Below are 14259 nucleotides of genomic sequence, written 5' to 3' on the forward strand. Positions count from 1 at the left end.
AACTGATGACAGCTGGGCCTATGCCAGTGATGTTGGAATCTGAGAGACGGGAATGGACTTAGGAGGCATTTAGAGAGAGGATTGTCGGGTTTGCTGACCGATTGGATTGGGAAAGGAAGCAATCAAAGATAGTTTCTAGGATTCTCACTTGAGTCACTGTGTGGATGCTGACATTATTGATTAAAATGGGCGACACAGGAGATGGTAGAATTGGCTAGGCTGCCGAAGGGCAGGGAAAAATTATCATGTGGCAACCAGCCTGGTTGGACACAGTAAGTTTGAGTTATCTGTAGGATGTCTGGATGGAGACGTCCACTAGTCTAGCTTCAAAAGCAATTCTGATTCTGGACGCCTTTGTACGTGATACGGGAGTGGTAGCCAAAACAGAGAGTGAGTGTAGAGTGCGAGAGCAGAGGGCTGCCAGTGGCCTGTTGGGGAACTGCCCTGATCAAAGTGGAAGGTGACAATGAGTCTGTGGCTTCTGCTGGGAACCACATGTGGTGCCTCACCACTGAAACTGCACCTGTCCCCCACCAAGGACATGCTGCTGTCTGTGCACTTCAAGGCCATCCGTGGGGAGGTAGTGCAGAAGTGAGGAGGATGCCTTCTCCCCGACTCTGGGCCTCACCGCGTCAGCTGCAGGCCCCTAGCTGCATTGAGTGCCTGTCTCCTTCCCTGCGGCGTAGCTCACAGGATCCTTGAAGAGATGCTGTGGTCCCTCTCTCCTGGCAGCCGCCCATATTCATTTTTGTCCCCTCCACTGAATGAGCACAAACAAGGAAACACACCAACACTCACTTCCCCTCATATACACCCCCGCTGTTGCTCCTCTGTCTGAGCCACCCTCACCTCTGGCCCACACTGTTAGCCACCGTACAGCGCTCACTGCTTCTGCCCTGCCTCCCTACAGCCTGTTCTCCCCCCAGCAGCCAGGGGGATCCTTCTAAATCATAAGTCGGGTTAGGTGACGCACCTGCTGAAAATGCTCCAGTGGCTTCCAGATTCCTCACTGTGGTCTGTAGGACCACCCTGACCAGGCCCTGCTCCCTCTCTGAGCTCTTCCCCTCATCCCCCACACTCCTGCCACGCGGGCTTCCTTCTGTCCTCCAGACAGGCCAAGCTCCTTCTGCCTTTGGGCTTTGGCATTGGCTGCTCCCTCTTCCTTGAGTGTCCTTTCCCCAGACTGCCTTGTCACTGGCTCCCTCTTGCCTTTCAGGCTTCAGGTCAATGTCACCTCCTCTGAGAAGCCCTCCCTGACCACCCAGATGTAAATTAGTCCCCACCAAGTCCCCATGGTCACTCTGAGTCACATCACCCTATTTTGTTTTCTTCCTTAAGTGTATTCATGATCTTGTTCGTTTATTTGTTTACATGTTTACTTTGTCTCCTCCCATTGTGTTGCAAGTGAAGTTAGGGCCCTGGTCATCTCTGATGTCTACAGTGTCTGGTATTAATAGGTACCCAGGAAATACTGGTTGAATGAGTTAGCCAGGGCTGCCCATCTCTGTTGAGATGAGAGGAGCCTGAGCTTGTTTGTTGGGGAAGGAGGAAGGGCCTAGATGCTAAGAGTCCAGGAGAAAAGCTCTTGGAGTTGGAGTTACTGAGCGCTGGGATAATTGATGGCTCAAGGTTTTAGAAGAGGTGGGGGACAAGACCCTGAAGATTGGATAGTTTGGTGCTTCTCACTGAGACTGAGGGGAAGTGGGTGAACATATGGGTAGATTTCAAGGAGGCAGAGAGCCAAGGTGGAGAATGTAACATGGTTTCTTACTGTTTTGAAGAAGTGGGAGGTATGGTTGTCAGCTGGGGGGACCTGGGAATTTCTGGCGAGGGGGAATGGAGGGGGAGGAGGCGGGAGGCTGGAGGCGAGGGGTAAGGTCCAAAGCTGCTGGCATGAGTGGAAGGATTCCTGAGCCCTGGAGAGCCCCACTGAGGCTGGAACCTGCAGCCTGGGCATGGAGCTGGTCACAGAAACGGTGGGATTTTTCTTCCGTGGTGGGTGGCGTGGGATAGAAAATAGAGGATACAAAGGTTAGGTCAATCCACGTCTGGGGGTTGTCAGGTACAAGCTGCTGGTGTGTCAAAGGGGCAGGAGACTCAGGGTGCTGAAGGAGGGCCTTTGTAATGGTAGAAGGAGAATAGAAAGGGCAGGTCAGAGTTCTGGTGGTTTCATTCAAGTGGAAGAGCAGATTGTGTGAGAATGAGGAAGTGAGATAAGGCCGGGTGGGCCCTGAGTCAGAGGGGACTTCTAGCTTTACATTTGAGAGAACAGTAGTTCCTGGCCAGGGTTGTGGCCCCATGGGGGTTGGGAACAAAAGGCTAGGTGACAGGTGAGGAGCTAGGCCAAGGCCAGCGGGAATGTTAGGTCATTGTTCACAAATAAGGTCCTCCTTGCAGGAGATCAAGGAAAAGTGGGAAAGACGGTGTGAAGGGGTCGGTTAAAACAAAGGACAGAGGAGCCGGAACCTGGAGAGCAGCCAGTCCTGCTGGGAAGTGAGGAGGAGGGAGCTGGTCACACTCCTAGGTTCCAGGTACTTCTGGAGAGGTTAGTGCCTGGAGATATAGTCGCAGGGGGATTTGGTTTTCTCGGGTCTTGAGATGCGGGAGTGCATGAGGACCTGTGCAGCTTGCACTTGGGAGGGTTACAGGGAAGGGGAGAAGCTGGGGCCCAGCTAAGATAAAGCGCTGAGATGGGGGTGAACGTGGGCATTTCCTGGTTTTAGGATGAGTTCTGAGGCATAGTGGAAAGGATTAGAAGAGGAGAGCCCAGATACAGGCTGGGGTGGGACCCAGGTAGGGATGGGAGAACCCCAGAGGATGGGTGCTGCCTGGAGGCCGTTCAGCTTGGGCGGTTGTGGCTTGAGGATGTGGGAATTCTGGACCCGAGGGCCACGTGTGAAATGGGGTAGGCCCAGAGTTTCAGGTGGCACTTTTTAAAAACAGCTTTAGTGTGACATGAGCCAAATACCATGCAATTCACCCATTTGGACTGTACATACAATTCAATGGTTTTTAGTATATTCACAGAAGTGTGCAACTATCACCACAGGCAATTTTAGAATATTTTCGTTCCTCTAAGTTTGTCCCCTCCCCCCGCCGCCCAGTCCCAGGCAACAGTAATTTGCATTCTGTCTCTGTAGTTGTCTCTGTTTTCAACTTTCATGTGAATGGAGCTGTATAATACGTGGACTTAAGTAACAGGCTTCTTTCGCTCAGTGTGATGTTTTCAAGGTTCATCCAAGTAGTAACATGTATCAGAACTTCATTCCTCTGTTAGGGTGGAAAGGCCAGTAGGTGCTCACGGTGCGGGTGGAGAAAGATTTCTCACACAGAGATTAGAAATCATTTAGTTTTAGTCCCCGTGGGGGGACATTTCCACCAAATGTTAGGGCAGAAATCCCGGTGCACGTGGGTTTTGGGAAAGATTTCTCCAGACAGAGATTAGGATAGAAAGGAAAGGTTTAATTTTCCCCAGGGGAAGGGAAAAGGACCAGCAGGGAGGTGGAAAGAGGAAGAATGTGCTGGCCCCAAAAAGCAACTATCAGGGCCTTTTAAAGGGGGTTGTAAAAAGGCCAGGGTATAGTCGAGAAATCGCTGCATCTGCTTCCACTCCTTTCTTCATTCTTGGCAGCAGGGCAAAAACTGCAAGGATGTCTTGTTGGTTTCCTGCCTTTTCTTGGAGAGGGGATTATCACAGGAGATGTGACTCTGTCCTCAAGATATGTTTGAGGCTGTAGCTCGTTCTTCTGCTGTTTACTCAGGAACTCTGTAAAAGCAGATTCTCAAAAAAACAATTTTGAAAGAGAAAGATTTACATCTCTTTTCTGTCCATTAAGCTTTTCCAGAAGTTGTGCAAAACAGAACTCCTGCAGGGTGACTATTAGCGAGAGAGCTCATAGGATGGATCTTTAACTGTTACTGGGGAAATTGTAGGATTAGGTATTTTCCTATGTGGGATTAGGTATTTTCCTGTTAGTTTTGCAAGGTCATCCCTTTCACCTTTGTATTTTTGCATAATATTCCATTGTATATACCACATTTTGTTTGTCTGTTGATAGACATTTGGGTTGATTCTGCTTTTTGGCTGTTATTAATTATGCTGCTGTGAATATTTATGTGGTCAAGTTTTCATTTCTCTTGGACGTATACCTAGGGGTTGCTAAGTCAAATGGTAACTTTATGTTGAATCATTTGAGAAACTGCCAGATTGTTTTTCAAAGTGGCCGCACCATTTTACATTTCTACCGGTAATGGATGAAGGTTCTGATTTCTCTATATTCTTGCCAACATTCGTTATTATTTGACTTTTTGATTCTTCTTTCTCTCTTTCTTTCTTTCTTTCTCTCTCTCTTTCTTTCTTTTTCCTTCCTTCCTTCCTTCCTTCCTTCCTTCCTTCCTTCCTTCCTTCCTTCCTTCCTTCCGACAGAGTCTCACTCTGTCACCCCAGCTAGAGTGTAAGTGGCATTATCATAGCTCACTGCAACATCAAACTCCTGGGCTTGGCCAGGCACTGCAGCTCACGCCTGTAATCCTAGCACTCTGGCAGGCTGTGGAGGGAGGATCGCTTGAGGTCAGGAGTTTGAGACCAGCCTGAGCAAGAGTGAGACCTCATCTCTACAAAAAATAGAAAAATTAGCTGGGTGTGGTGGTGTGCGCCTGTATTGCCTGTATTCCCTGCTACTCAGGAGGCTGAGGCAGGAGAATCACTTGGGTCCAGGAGTTTGAGGTTGCAGTGAGCTACGATGACACCACTGCACTCTAGCTGGGGTAACACAGCAAGACCTTGTCTCAAAAACAAAACAAAACAAAACATCCCCCCAAACCAAAAAACAAACAAACAAACAAATCCTGGTAAATGATGTAACATAGGAGTCCAGCTTCATTGTTTTGCATGTGGCATCCACTTGTCCCAGTCCCATTTGTTGAAAAGACTATTCTTTCTCCATTGAGTGGTTTTGGCACCCTTGTTGAAAATCAGTTGACAATCAGTTGGTGTGGGTTTGTTTCTGGACTCTCAATTCTATTCCATTGATCTATTTCTTTATCCTTGTGCCAATACCACACTGCATTGAGTACTGCAGCTTTTAGTAAGTTTTGAAATTGGGATGTGGGAGTCCTAGTCCTGCTACTTTGTTCTCCTTTTTTAGGATTGTTTGGCTATTTTGGTTCTCTTGAAATTCCTATGAATCTTAAAATTGGCTTGTCAATTTGTACAAAGAAGTCAGCTGGGATTCTGATAGCAATAGCATCAAATCTATAGGTCAGTTTGGGCAGTATTGCCATTTTAACAATGTTAGGTCTTCCAATCCATGAACATGTGATGTTTTTCCATTTATTTAGATTCCTTTAATTTCTTTCAACAACATTTTCTAGTTTTCAGAGTAATATAGTTTGTGCTGCTTCTGTTAAATGTAATCCTAGGTATTTCATTCTTTTAATGCTATCATTCAGGTAGTACTTTGATGGGAAGTTGTGATAGTACTTCTGCAAAGTCTTTTTACCAGGTGAAGAGGTTGAATGAGTAGAATTGAAAAAAGACCTCCTCAGTTGTTGGCAGGACAGAGGGCAGGGCACTTTCTGCTGTTCTTCAGGAGACTGTGTTTTCAGGTCTTTTACCATCCTGGGGCAGGGCACTGAGGGATACACCAGCCTGCAAAGAACTCCATGCACCCAGCTACAAATGGTTCCCTCTTTTCCATCCTGATCAAAGTCCTGTGCAGTGGTTGCGTGAGAGGTGGGGAGGTGCTGAGGAGTAAGTAGCTAAAGATAGCGCTCAGTTAGTAGGAAGGTAATCTGATTGGACTAACTCACTCTAATATTTCAATTACTAATACCCCCTCTCCAATTTCTGAGCTTTATCTACTGTTCCAGAAGAGGAAGATTATTAGCCCAAACTGGTCACTAATTAAGAGAACTTTGGTAGCATAAAAAGAGAAGTTAGCAGTGGGAAAAATACTTTTGGATTCGATTTGGGAGGTCAGGGCGGTTTTTGAGGAGAGAGGATGTCACAATACAAGTTAGGAAGTCCTATTACTCATGTGCCTGCTCCAGTGGTCAGTTCCCCTCCCCTGTATCTGCTTTTTGTGGCTTCTTTCCTTTGATTCTGTTTATTCCAGTAACGGTAGTGGCTCTCCCTAGTGTGAGCATGAGGGGAGTTGGAAGTCAGGCCTGACATGCACATGCAGGTATGTCCCGAGCATCCGCAAGTCTAAGGTAGCACTTTTCCTAAATGACACCTGTCAATGGAAAAGAAGCCAAACTCTGTAAAGTAATTTAAAGAGATTTATTCTGCGCTAAATTTGAGGACCATGGCCTGGAGCCACACCCAAGAAGCCTAGAACAAGTGGACTTGCTGTGGTTGGGTTACAGTTTGGTTTTCTACATTTCAGGGATACAGGAATTACAGGTAAAGTCATAAATCAATACATGGAAGGCATACTTTGGTTTGGCTGGAAAAGGTGGGACATCTCAAATTGGGGGCTTACAGGTCATAGGTGGGTTTAGGGATTCTTTAGCTGACAATTGGCTGGAAAAGTTACGCTTTGTCTAAAAGAGCAAGAGTCAGCAGAAAGGAGTTAAGATAAGGGTCTTCTATCTTTCATGTGATGCTACACTGGAATCAGGTTGGGAAGTAAACCACATTATATTGGGTTAACAAAACCTGTTTAGTGAGATTTTTTTTTTTTTTTTTTTTTTTTTGAGACAGAGTCTCACTTTGTTGCCCGGGCCAGAGTGAGTGCCCTGGCGTCAGCCTAGCTCACAGCAACCTCAAACTCCTGGGCTTAAGCGATCCTACTGCCTCAGCCTCCCGAGTAGCTGGGACTACAGGCACGTGCCACTATGCCCGGCTAATTTTTTTCTATACAGATTTTTATAGCCATATAATTAGCCATATAATTTCTTTCTATTTTTAGTGGAGACGGGGTCTCGCTCTTGCTGAGGCTGATCTCGAACTCCTGACCTCGAGCGATCCACCTGCCTCGGCCTCCCAGAGTGCTAGGATTACAGGCCTGAGCCACCGCCCGGCCTGTTTAGTGAGATTTTATCTTGTAGGCGTGACTCACCAGGCCCCCTTAGAATGGAATTTGGGCAAAAGAAAAAGATCAGAGTTTAGTCCTGACACCAAAATAATTGTGAGGTTAAAATTCTATACTTTTTTTTTGTTATTCCTGGATTTTAAACCCTAAATTTGGCCTACCATCATGTTTATGACCATAACTGGAACTCATATGTTATAGAGATTAGCAAGTTAGTAGCTTCATGGATTGATGTCCTATGAACCAATATTTTTTACACTGCTAATAAACCTTAAAAACAAAATGCTGTATCCTCTTTATTCTTTTCTTTTGTGATAAACGGTGGAAAAACTTCGATTTTATTTGTGTTTCTAACTTTAGCTGAATTTCGGAGTTCTGCTTGTTTTCCCATCTTAGTTTGTCTTTTTTTAGTTCTAAGCTGGGGCTGAGGGAGACAATGTGGGTCTGGTTTGGAGATGATTCTGCCCGTGCTGCAGACCTTCCCCGAACGCGCATGGCTGCCCAGCTTCAGCCCAGCTTGCGTGTTTCAGTGCAGCTCTACTTCCTTTTCCTTTTTCGCTGTGCAACTGCTTTATGAACAATTTCAATGACCCGTATCTATTTTTTAATAATCCTTTCCTTTAACTAACTTCTTGACCTTTCGAGTTGTTTCCCAGAAGTGGTGGATTTTCTGCAAGATAAAAGAGCTGAGATTCTGAAGGCCCCAGGGCAGATGTCCTGAAACCAAGGTTCACCATCCCCCACAACCTGCCTCAAGGCACATGGCTGCTCCTTTAAAAGCCCAAGATCTCTCGATTTGAGGCAGCTTTCCCATTCTCTCCAACAAGATGACAAGACATCTGTTGTCTGTCGTATTAAAAATTCCTTTCTGGCAGTCGAGGTGGCTCTCGCCTATAATCCTGGCACTCTGGGAGGCCGAGGAGGGAGGATTGCTTGAGGCCAGGAGTTTAAGACCAGCTTCAGCAACATAGCAAGACCCGTGTCTATAAGAAATAGAAAAATTAGACAGGCTTGGTGGTACACGCCTGTCGTCCCAGCTACTCGGGAGGCTGAGGCAGGAGGATTCCTTGAGCCCAGGAGTTTGAGGTTGCTGTGAGCTAGGCTGATGCCATGGCACTCTGGCCCAGGCAACAGAATGAGACAATGTCTCAAAAAAAAAAAAAAAAATTCCTTTCTTCTTTGGCAGTCCTCATTGTCTCATTAATTGGATCTTCGTGCGAGGAGCAACTGGACCTAGACTGAAACCCCCTTGTGGTTTCGACAACAGTCAATTTTTTCGATTGCACAAATTGGGGCTTCCCTCAAGGACCACTGTGCATCAGAGCCCAGGAGATGCTGGACACAGAAGCCACTGGTAAAGTAAGAGCTTTGGGTGCTGGGCTGGCCCCAAGCAGCCCTGTGGATTTTAGCAACTGCAGCTGACTCCTATTATTCGGCTTTTCTGGTGGCCAGTTTCATTGGTCTTTAATATCTTTTATCTGCATCATGTATAACCTCTGGTCCCTCAGAACTCCAGCTGTGACATCATTATCTCTCCAATTTCTCTTTCATCACTTTCCAGCCTCAGTTCCCAAAGGACTGCTGAGTCTCACAGTGTTTTTTTAGTTCAAATACTAGGAGGGAGCCATTGCCCAGCCCTTCTTCTTTTCGTGCCAGCCCGTGACTTAGGCACCTGCAACCCTGTGGATTGGCTTCCCTGGAGTTTGACGCCCGTCCTTGATCTAGTCACCTGTGTCTGGGGAGGGTTACAAAAATAGGTTACCTATAGAGCTGCCACAGGGGAGATCTGGGAGGGCTCTGGCACCGCCACAGCCGTGCCCACTGCCGTGCAAAGGGCATAGGTAACATTGAGAGCAGGTACGAGAAAACCTAGCACTAAACTAAATCTTGAATTTGAAATAAGCTCACTGATGGACTCTCCTTGAGAGCTGAAAGTAAGAAGCCAGTGATTTTTAAAATTTAAATAGAAAAATAGCTGAACATTGTGGGAGGAAATGAAACACAGCAAGAGCGAAATTAACTTAGCTGTTTGTTTTTTTGGGAGAAGAATAGTAAAAAGTACTTGAGCACTTTAGGTTTTACTTTCTTTTTAAAAATATTTCCTTTTTTTTTTTTAGTTTAAAAGTAACAATTGCATCATAATCTTTTTGAAAAAATGCAGAAAAGAAGGAAGTAAAAATCAGTCATAATCCTACCACTCAGAAATGACCACTGTTAACTTTGTCATGTATGGGCTCCAGTTCTTAAATAAGTAATAAGTAAATACATACTTTAAAAAAATCACTTAACAATACTGTTTTTAATTTTTAACAATACTGTTTTTAATTTTTTGAGGAACTTCTATACTGTTTTCTACAACACATGTACCATTTTATTTTGGTTGGTCTTTTGCCTATTTTTTTTTTTAATCAGAGGAGAGATGGTCTTTTTCACTATTTTGCATTCCCACTAGCACAAAGGTTCCAATTTCTCCATATCCTCACCAATACTTTTTTTTTAAGTAGCTATCCTAATGGGTTTGAGGTGGTTTCTCATTGTGGTTTTGATTTACATTTCCGTAATGATTAGTGATGTCGAGTGTGTTTTCATATGCTTACTGACCATTTATATAACATCTTTGGAGAAATGTCTGTCAAGTCCTTTGTCCATTTTTTAATCAGATTATTTGTTTTTTTGTTGTTGAGTTTGATCTTGTCAAAAGACACAAGTTACAACAAATTTAGTTTAAAAATCTCACTAGCTTTTATTAGTGATTCATGAATTGGGGAACATTGCAGGGAGTTAGCTACACTCCCAGCAAAATCAGGTCCTTTTGGCAGGGGTCGTCGCAAGGAATATGGAAATAATAGAAATAGAAAATAGAGAATATAGAAATAAAAGAAGACACAGAGATGAAAGTATAGTTTTAAAAGATGGGGGAGCCAGGGAGTCCTCCAGCATTCCCATGAGCTGTGAGGCCCTGAGCGAAGTCCCACATCAGTATTTATTGGTGCAGAAATCAGTTGCCAGTAGTAACAGATTTGCATAATAACAGGTAGTTCGTTTAGGTTTAAAGTCTCCCCCAAAGCTTCTGGAGCTCCCTTAATTAACTCTATCTATGTGAGCAAACGGTTACAAAATCTTTTTAAGATAAACTTCTAAGTCCTAAGATAAAATTATACCTTAGCGGAAAGGCTAAACAGAAATATAGTGGCTCTTTGTTTCTTTATCTAGTTTTTTGTTGATTGAGACAAGTAGTCAGGAGTGAAGCAGGAACTGCCCCTTAGGCCAGTTGTCTCTAGCTGCAGGTGTCTGTCGGATGGTTGGGCATTCTTTGATCAGTTCTCAACCTGTGACCACCCACTGATCCTTGTCCTACAGAGGTGGCAGGCGCAAGCAGCCTTCAGGTCTGAGACAGCGTCACCATGCAAACGCTCCTGACCAGTGAGATGCCCTCCTGAGGCAAGGCAGCTTTTGATATGTGAACTAACATGTTCACATATTCCTTCAAGGCAAAGCCCTGCAAAACTCCTGAAATCTTTTATGTCTTTTATAGGCCAACAGAACATCTCATCTAAAGATTTAGAAAAGGCTGTAACTGGCTCTATGAACAAATTTCAACGGCCCTTATGTGTTTTTTATAATCCTTTCCCTGTCCTGGTTTAGATTCTCAGGCCAGTAGGTCAACTCTTGACCCTTCTCAGTTATTTCCCAGAAATGAGGGGATTTCTGCAAGATGAGGAGCTGAGATTGTGAAGGCTCTTGGGCAGACTTCCTGATGCCAAGACTCACCTGCCCCAATGCCCGTAGCCCCTTGTTAATTACACTACTACCTGCCCAATGCTCACAGCCCCTCCTTACAAAGCCTGGACTCTCCACTAGTGGGGGAGACGGATTTGAGGCTGCTTCTCTCGTTCTCCTCACAAGATGTCCTTCGTATTAAAACTTCCTTTATTCTTTGGCAGTCCTTGTCCTCTCAGTTATTGGCTGTCTGTGCGACGATTAACAGGACTTGTGGTTTAGATAACAAACCCTTTGCCATTTTTTATTTTAAAGAATTTTGTTAACCGTACTTGTTATTACTTATTTCATCATTTGAAAACATATGTAATACTTTCTCACTGTGCTCACGTGTATAGTCCACAAACTTTCTGTCAGTAGTTTATTTGCAGAGAGGAGAGTGCCCATAGGCTATTGATCAAGCTTAGCATGTTTCTTTCTGTTGATCTCAGAAAGGGTTTTATTAAGGTTTAGTATCAAAGGCAGAACACTTGCTTGCTCTGGAGCAGGGGTCTGCACTCTACAGCCGCCAGTTTTTGTAGATCAAGTTTTACTGGAAGCCAGCCATGTTCATTCAATTAGGCATCATCTATGAGTGGGTACTGCAGACTTGAGTGGGTACTGCAGAAACCTGTGGCCCACAAAGCCTCAAATATTTACTATTTAGCCCTTCATAGAAGAGGTTTGCCCACCTCTCCTCTCTAGAATTTTATTTTTGCTTCACAGACATTTTGCGTTTTGTAGAAAAAATATTCCAAGCTAGAAAATGGAGGCAGTTTTCTGCTGAAGATCTTGGATTTGGTACATCTGTGTATCATGCTGTCAAGGCAGTGGTGCAGTTGTGGAGAGACACATTGAGTCTCTTAGATGAGTCTTCAGAACTGCCATGTGTCCCAGGGAGGGGACAACGCACGTATCTGTCATCTGTGTGTATCCAGCTGTAACTGGGCAAGCAGGTTTGAGGAATCATCCCTGATGTTTGATATGGTTTAATAATTCTTGCAGTGAAGGTAAGAGGGGAGGAGAATGGTGACCATCCAGGTTGATATGGTACCTCAGTGGTAGAGGGGAGATAAAATACGCCAGAGACAGCCTAGCTGTAGCCACTGGGAGGTAGACCTCCATCCTTGTTGGCATAACAATCCTTCAGGGAGACAAGAATTCTCTATGTACATTATTATGACAGACATACAGGCTAGTCTGGGAAATTTGGGAATCTAAACAGATCTAAAATTGTACAACCCACCTAAAGGGCATAGTTTTGTCAGGGGACAATTTCTGATGGGCAGCTTTGGTTTGCTAGATTATAGGTGATTGACCTTTTCTTTTTTTTTTTATTTTTTTGAGTCTCACTTTGTTGCCTGGGCTAGAGTGAGTGCCGTGGCATCAGCCTTGCTCACAGCAACCTCAAACTCCTGGGCTCAGGTGATCCTCCTGCCTCAGCCTCCTGAGTAGCTGGGACTACAGGCATGAGCCACCATGCCCGGCTAATTTTTTCTATATATATTTTTAGCTGTCTAAATCATTTCTTTCTATTTTTAGTAGAGACGGGGTCTCACTCTTGCTCAGGCTGGCCTCGAACTCCTGAGCTCAAACGATCCGCCTGCCTCAGCCTCCCATAGTGCTGGGATTTCAGGTATGAGCCACCGCGCCCGGCCCAGCGATTGACCTTTTATCTCAAACCCTACAACTGTGCTATCATTTAATTTCCTTCTTTCCACCAGTAAATGCCATGGCATGGTCTAGTTCCAGTTGACACTTTCTCTTGTTTATGAAGGTAGTATCTCTTCATACATTTGAATCTGCTGTTTATTTCATATGAAATAAAAATCTTCCATAATTTATGTTAGAATCATTATTTCTTCTGATAGCATTATGGTATATAACTTATTTTAAATAATTATTACTTTAAAAGTATAAAATTAATATGTGTTAACAGGGAAAATTCAAACAGTATGGAAGTGGATAGAGTTTAAAAAATGAAAGTGTCTCTGGTCCCCCCTCACCCCTCAATTTCACTGTTCAGATTTATACTATTAAAAGTTGACTGTGGTGGTTCATTGTGATGTTTTGGAACTGGTTTAAACTTTTCATAGTTTCCCTGTTTCATGTTTGACTTGCTCTATAGCATCTTAAGGTGGCCAATTATCAGCTCCCTATTAGAACTGCAGAGTCCTTTTCCCCGGGTGGGAAAATCTCAAGCTTTTTGGGGAGAATTATGACCCTAACACTGAAGCATTTGTCCCCATCACAGTCTCAGGGCCAGCCTTAGGCAGTGGAATGATAATGTTGGGAAGCAGACTGGCTTGGGTTGAAATTGAACTTGCACTCTCTCACTTTCTCACTCCCTTGTGTGACCTTGCACAGCTGAATCCCTCTGGCCTTCCGTTTTCTTACCTGTGAAGTGAGGATACTCAACTCTCCCTCATAGGATGGTTGTGAACTTTGATTAAACAAGGAAACACAGATATGCTTTGTTGGAGAAATTCAGTCAAATGGGAGAGACAGAGAGTATACAGAGATGATGCCAGTGAGGTTAATATTAACAGAGCTGAGGTGGGAGGATCACTTGAGCTCCGGAGTTTGAGACCAGCTTGAGCAAGAGTGAGACTCTGTCTCCACTAAAAATAGAAAAATTAGCCGGGCGTCCTGGTGTGCACCTGTAGTCCCAGAAACTCAGGAGGCTGAGGCAGCAGGATTGCTTGAGCCCGGGAGTTTGAGGTTGCTGTGAGCTCACACCACTGCACTCTAGCCCAGGAAACAGAGTGAGACTCTGTCTCAAAAAAAAAAAAAATATTAACAGGGGACTGCACAACACGCTTTGGGCTTTCTGCACAGAACAGTGGAGAGGAGTCGGAGTTTGTTGGAGTCTGGAAAGGGTGAGGGTGTGAGGGCAGAGGAGCCAGCTGCACAGAGGTCTGGCTGTGTGGAGCCACATGATGTGTGTAGGGAACATGCCAGATCCCAAGATGGTGGAACCCGTGGCGACCTTGGATCTGGTGCAAGGATCCCGGGATTACCGGGGCTCTTGAGCTGCTCCTCCTGGCCTCTGCCCCTTCGCACTCGCCAGGCCCTCTGCTTAGAGTGTTTTTCTCCTTTCACTTTCCTGGCTAACCCACATTATTCTTTTAGGCCTCAGCTGGAGTGTCACTTTCTCAGTAAACCCCTCCTCCCTCACTTAGTCCATTCTTTTAAAAAATTTTAAAAATTGAAGGCCGGGCGTGGTGGCTCACGCCTGTAATCCTAGCACTCTGGGAGGCCGAGGCGGGTGGATCGCTCCAGGTCAGGAGTTCGAGACCAGCCTGAGCAAGAGTGAGACCCCGTCTCTACTAAAAAATAGAAAGAAATTATCTGGCCAACTAAAAATATATATAGAAAAAATTAGCCGGGCATGGTGGTGCATGCCTGTAGTCCCAGCTACTCGGGAGGCTGAGGCAGTAGGATTGCTTAAGCACAGGAGTTT

At 45.0% G+C, this 14259-nt stretch overlaps 1 protein-coding gene across 7 annotated transcripts in view; it reads left to right on the plus strand.

The window, feature by feature from the left end:
* SNX10 (sorting nexin 10) overlaps positions 1-14259 on the plus strand; it is a 69954-nt gene that overhangs the window by 26667 nt on the left and 29028 nt on the right. For 2 of the 7 annotated variants that reach the window (XM_045564519.1, XM_045564518.1), the window contains exon 2: positions 8224-8396. The exons of 3 other annotated variants lie outside the window; for them this stretch is intronic. The gene's annotated coding sequence lies outside the window, so the exon portion shown is untranslated. Of the gene's footprint in view, positions 1-2418; positions 2546-8223; positions 8397-14259 lie in introns of those variants that run through there. 2 more of the 7 variants (XM_045564522.1, XM_045564520.1) reach the window with 2 other exon arrangements.

Source organism: Lemur catta, chromosome 11 (assembly GCF_020740605.2).
Source record: "Lemur catta isolate mLemCat1 chromosome 11, mLemCat1.pri, whole genome shotgun sequence".
Taxonomy (NCBI): Eukaryota; Metazoa; Chordata; class Mammalia; order Primates; family Lemuridae; genus Lemur; species Lemur catta.